The sequence below is a fragment of the Mchenga conophoros genome, linkage group LG3 (assembly GCF_057382185.1).
Source record: "Mchenga conophoros isolate Kocher_MC1m ecotype Shallow Benthic linkage group LG3, M_conophoros_male_GT1.1, whole genome shotgun sequence".
Classification (NCBI taxonomy): domain Eukaryota; kingdom Metazoa; phylum Chordata; class Actinopteri; order Cichliformes; family Cichlidae; genus Mchenga; species Mchenga conophoros.
The window spans coordinates 23901813-23907812 of NC_140528.1; the positions used below are offsets into that span (position 1 = coordinate 23901813).

A 6000-nucleotide genomic window follows, 5' to 3' on the forward strand; every position below is an offset into this window, starting at 1 on the left:
ACTGTTGACGTTTCCATGTGGGACTGTTGCTGCAACACCAGGATGTTACTACAGAATACACTTTATATTGTGAGCACTTGGATGTTAGTCCAGTGGTCCTAAACTGACACACCTGCACCTGGATTCATTCTGACCAGATTTTAGCCCAACAGTGTTTCATACTTAATACATCAGACACAAACTCTGCAGCTGTCATTGTCATCAACTGCTACTATGTAAGGAGTTGTTTTGATCGAAACCATATGTGACGTAGCAGAAATATATATACACATGCAGCTTGTGATTTTTTTTTCAGAGCTGTGGGTGCATGATAGCGCCTAACAGTTCTCCGTTCCCGGGAATGTAAAATAAAGATCATTTTTTGAGTTTGACCACTTTGAGCCCAGTTTTTCTTCGCCGCCAAAAGAATGCAAAGAACTGAATTTAATAAGACGATCAACTGCGCCACAACATTCACGAAAGCGAAAGTAAAAGCGACGGAAGGAAACGCCCAGAGAGGCGTTTGAGGGACGGTCAGAGTCAGGAACCTCAGAAACGCATCAGGCTGGAGTTTAATTCTGTTTTCATCTTTAGAAACACCTGGAAATAGTTATAAAAACGCTGCGTAATAAAGAAAAATAGTGTAGATTAGTTTGAGTTGTGTTTATCTGAGCTGTGTCTTTAATCTGAAGTTCATTTTGTGGAGGAGCAGCAAGACTTTCAGTGTTACTCTCAGAGAAAGCCTCCCAAATGTCTGTTGTCTTAATAGTGGAATTATCTGGAAAATGAACCAGTTCTTATGAGCTGCTTTTCTGTATGAGCAGTCAAAGCATTTTATACAGCGTGCTTCATTCACACAAGCACTTCTTTTTCTAACAATGACACTATGATGGATGCATCGGAGAGGAAGTCGGGGTTCCACATCTTGCCCAAGGATACCGTGGCGTGCAGACTGGAGCAGCCAGGGATCAAACCTCCAACCTTCCAGTTAGTAATTCTACCTGCTGAGCTACAGTCTGTACTTCCTGAACAACACACACTCCTTTTGTTTCTTTATTTCCAGTAGCAACCAGGACCATAATGAACCCTGACTCCAACAGACACTCAGGATCCACCTGCCCAGTAAGTCACCCGCTAACTGCAACTATCAGAGCCCTGACCTTCTGCAGAGACGAGTCACACTGAACACAGCAAGTGTCCCTGCTCTCAGATACAAAATCTGCCTTTAAAAGTTCAGAGTAATGAAATCAGCAGTTCTGATTCTAGAATCTGTAGTCTCACACACATGTGCAGAGCACTTTTGTTGTTTTGGTTCACATCAGGTGATATTCTGCTGCAAACAACTAATGAGAACATTTTATGAAAGCTTTGAGTGTCCATCAGGATCCTGTAGAAACAGCTTCCATGTCAAAGATCAATATTCTGAATTCTGTTTTGAAAGAAAAAGATTTCTAGAAAATTCTCTAAAGAATTCACCATCTGTTTTGTTTTCTAAAACAGATGGTGTTTTAGAAGCTACCTGGTTTCTCCACCGGTTTTTCTTTATTTTTTTTAAGGAGGTCTGGTTTCCCCACCAGTTTTTTAATTATTCTAAGGAGGTCTGGTTTCTTCGCCAGTTTTTAAGGAGGGTTAAGGATGGTTGCTCCACCGAAAGGAGGTTTTTCCTCTGCCGCTGAGGGCGTTGAGTGTTTGGTTTATCCACCAATATGTAAGGAGGATAGAGCTCTCATTGGTGGGTAAACGCACGTGTGAGCGAGTGCGGGCCAGACGTGGTCTGTGTGAGTGTGACTGATTGTTGTCTTGTAATGGGGAATAAACTGGGTAATTCTGCCTTGAAAGGGGATGGAATACATTGCAAAGTATTCACTGGGCAGCACGTAGTATGTAGATCATTGAAGGAAGAAAGTAATGAATTTGTGCACAAAGCAGATGGAACAGTGAGTGTGACTGTGTCTGACGTCACTGTGTGTGTGAGACACAGAGAGGTGTGAAAGACAAACATCCAAACTCAGCCTGCAGTTCTGTTCTGTGATTCTACATTTGACTATCCGTTGAGTTTGGTGTGCACTTCTGCTTTGTTCAGATGCATTTAGATACATCACCTCCACTCTGGGTGGCTGTAGCTCAGGTGGCAGAGCAGGTCAGCCACTAATCAGAAGGTCGGTGGTTCGATCCCAGGCTGCACCCTGGCTGCATGCCAAATATCCTTGGGCAAGATACTAACCCCGTGTTTGCCTACTGGTGGTGGTCAGAGGGCCCGGTGGCGCCTGTGTCCGGCAGCCTCGCCTCTGTCAGTGCGCCCTAGGGCAGCTGTGGCTACAATGTAGCTTGCTATCGCCAGTGTGTGAATGGGTGGATGACTGAATGTAGTGTAAAGCGCTTTGGGGTCCTATGGACTAGAAAAGCGCTATACAAATGCAGGCCATTTACCATCTCCTGTCTTTCCTTCTCTACCATTGCCTCCTAACTGCGGATGGGCACCGGTATCTGATGTCATTATGGCACCGGGTCTGACATAAACGGTAGTAACCAGACTGAAAAGCAGTGCACATTTTGGTGCTTTTTTTCCTGAGATGTCATACACTTTGGATTCTAGCCAATCATTTTACCTTTCCAAGGATAGTAGGCGGGCCCCGGTACGTATGTTCTTTTAGAGCAGAGCGACAGATTAAAAATGCCCAAGGCTAAGCGGTCAAAGTCTGGCTGTACTTCACAGCAAAAGATGCAAACTCAGCAGCCTGCAACAAGTGCTTTAAGCTGATACTGTGCAAAGGAGGTAACACCTCGAATCTGGTGAAACAGGGAGGCTGTAGCTCAGGAGGTAGAGCTGGTCACCTACTGGTCGGAAGGCTGATGGTTCGATCCCAGGCTCCTCGTGCCAAGTATCCTTGGGCAAGATACTAACCCCAACTTGCTCTCCACATTCGGAGTGTGAATGTACTTAGAAAGCACTGAGTACAGATAAAGTGCTGGTGTGATTGGGTGAATGTGGCATGTTGAGTACTCTGGGAGAGTAGAAAAGCGCTATATAAGAATCAGTCTGTTTACCATGAAACACCCGGCGACGCATAGTGTTTTTTTTTTAAAGCCGAGAAATGCACCGTATTTGATAGCTTCCTGCAAGACCTCACACCGAGCACAACTACTGCGGGTGTGGTGCCTGTTATCGGACACGGAGTTAGCAACATCCCCCAAGAACCTGAAGAGGAGAGTCCTGGCCCCTAGCCCTGCCAGAGGAGCAGAAATGATGAGGATGATGACGGCAGCAGCAGCCGTTCTTCTCTGCGTGTGTAGCTTAATGTTGTTTGTGTGTAATTTACGTTGAGTAGGCTAACCACGTTATTACATTAATGTAAGGTGAACAAGCAAACACCGTTGTAGTTACATGCTGCTGTCTTCTTGTTTGATAGAGTGATACCATATATGCCCTATAGCTGCACAAAAGGCTAACATTGTTATCTTTTTACAAAAAAAACAACAAAACATGAGCGGTTTCAGGACAAAGTTTGTGTTCTCCATTCTTTAAGCACCGGTTCCAACCAAAGGAGGTATCTTGTATCAACAGAAAAGGCTAACTTGGTTATCATTTTGCAGAAAAAAAGAGACTGCTAAAAATAAAAACATGAGAGGTTTTTGGACAAAGTTTGTGTTCTCCATTCTTTAATCACTGATTCGAGCACCGATTAAGCACAGGCACTGTTTCAAAAGTACCGGTTTGGCACCGGTATCGGATAAAACCTAAACGATACCCATCCCTACTCCTAACATGCCTCCTTCCTCCTCTTCCTTTTCTTTCAGCCATCAGTAGCATGACAGTCTTATTCATTATGATCCACGCATTTTATTTGGTAAAGCTTTAGTTCAGAAGGCCCTTACTAATGCAACACTCCCCATTTACCCAGGCTGGCACTTGGAGTACACTGGCTTGTGGCCCCTTGTGCCAGCATTAGTGCTTTCCTCCTTTCTGCTGCTCACAATTCACCGATCACACTTTGACTATTACCATTAAAGGCTGCAGAACCTGCGTCTGAAGCCTCTGGTTTAAAAGAGTTCAAATAAATAATCCAGCTATAGTTGTCAGTATTTCCACTGCTGCACAGGAAAAAACTTTATTATAAAATAAATAATAAGAAATAAACTTTATTTTTCAAACACAAGCTTTACACAACTTGTACGTTCACACAAGCACTTTTTCCATGTGTCTAAGTGTTTCCTGTCGAACATTCACCAGGACACCATGCAGACTGGCATTAAACCACCAACCTTCTGGTTAGCAGGTGACCTGCTCGACCACCTGAGTTCCAGCCACCTCATCAAAGTGACCAATCACATTAGAATCCTGTCCTGCTTTGGGCTCCGCCTCCAAACCATCCAAAGCGGGTTTATTTGCACCATGTATGCAGGTAAACTTAAACATCCATTCAGCTGCTTCAGAAGGAAAATGTCAGCTTGTGGTTTCAGTCACAGGAAACTCACAGGTTAGAGTCCAGCCAGAGGGCTGCTGTTGTTTATCTGTAAAGTCTTTACATTTACAGAAATAAATAATTATGTGGACACATCTGGATCATCAGCAAACATGAAACCAGGTGACCACCAGGACCAAGCTGACTGCTGACACAGAGTTCATACTCTAACTGCTAGCTGCTCTGCTAGCTAAGTTAACTGATGTTAAAGGTCAGAGTAAAGAAATGACGTGATGCTGCTGGGAGTGACACCACAGACTAGCAGCATTTAGTTACTCAGCATATAATGCAGTTAATCTGAAATCTCTTTTTCTCTCTGAAACAAAGTGACAGCAGACTGAGTCAAAGACAGAAACCTTATTGAAACACCAAATATTCCCCGGCTTCACTTCCTGATCCAGGATTCAAAGAGGACGTTGCACTTACTCAGCTTCTTCCCATGAACGTCTTCCCTCTGCAGCTCTGCTGTCTGGACCAGGTCTGTGTAGAAACAGAGACAATCTTCTGCTTCATCAGTCCTCTGTGTCTGCAGGCTGAAGTCACATTAAACACTTCACACCAGCAAAGAGTCTGAAGCTCAAAGGTCAAAGGTCAGCTGCTGCACCTTGTGTGATATTGTTTGATCAATAATTAACCTGCAGCAGGTTTCTGCTCCAACTCCGACACACTGAACAACCCTGAGAACAAATCAGAGGATGTGGGTGTGTCTGCAAGCTTCAATAGTATTAAACACCTCACACCAGCAATGAGTCTGAAGCTCGCAGGTCAAAGGTCAGCTGCTGCACCTTGTGTGATATTGTTTGATCAATAATTAACCTGCAGCAGGTTTCTGCTCCAACTCCAACACACTGAACAACCCTGAGAACAAATTAGAGGATGTGGGTGTGTCTGCAAGCTTCAATAGTAAACACCTCACACCAGCAATGAGTCTGAAGCTCGCAGGTCAAAGGTCAAAGGTCAGCTGCCACACTGTATATAATATTTCAATATGTATACAACCTGACTGTGGGTGTGTGTGCAGCCATAAACAGTTTAAACATTAAACACTGAACCATAAAAGAAGCTTAAGCTGCAGCTCACAGGTCAAAGCTCAGCTGCTGCAGCCAGTTATGACTTTACATAAATCATCATGTTTTCCCTCTCAGCACTTGGGCTGTTTTGACTCAGCTACACTATGGCAAATGGCCAATGGTTCCACAGCTGTTCTTGTTGTGTTAGGGCTGAAAAGCCCGACTTGTTCTCCTCTGCAGGGCCCTGTTTCAGGAAGCCGGTTTAGTGGAAAAACTGAGTAAGTATACCCTGAGTTAATGAAAACTCTGGGTTTTCGGTTTCACAAAGCGAGTTCAGCTGAAGCCTGAGTGAGTCACTATGACGACACACGCCGTGAAGCTAACCTGCCCCCTAGCAGGTTTACTACAACTAACCCTGACTGTCTCCGCCCCTTTGTCGGAAACCTGACAGTAGGAAGTGTCGGACATGGCGTGCCCCGTCCTTGAAGAGCCAGTAGATCGTGAAGCCCAAATTCTCCGCAGAGCTCTCCGCCGGGAGAGAGTGATTA

General features: G+C 44.6%; 1 protein-coding gene across 1 annotated transcript in view; it reads right to left on the bottom strand.

The window, feature by feature from the left end:
• The window catches only part of LOC146577751 (protein NLRC3-like), a 135787-nt gene extending 130731 nt beyond the window's left edge, over positions 1-5056 (bottom strand). The window contains exon 1 of the mRNA XM_085268258.1: positions 4869-5056. The gene's annotated coding sequence lies outside the window, so the exon portion shown is untranslated. The remainder of the gene's footprint in view (positions 1-4868) is intronic.
• Positions 5057-6000: the final 944 nt, after the last annotated feature.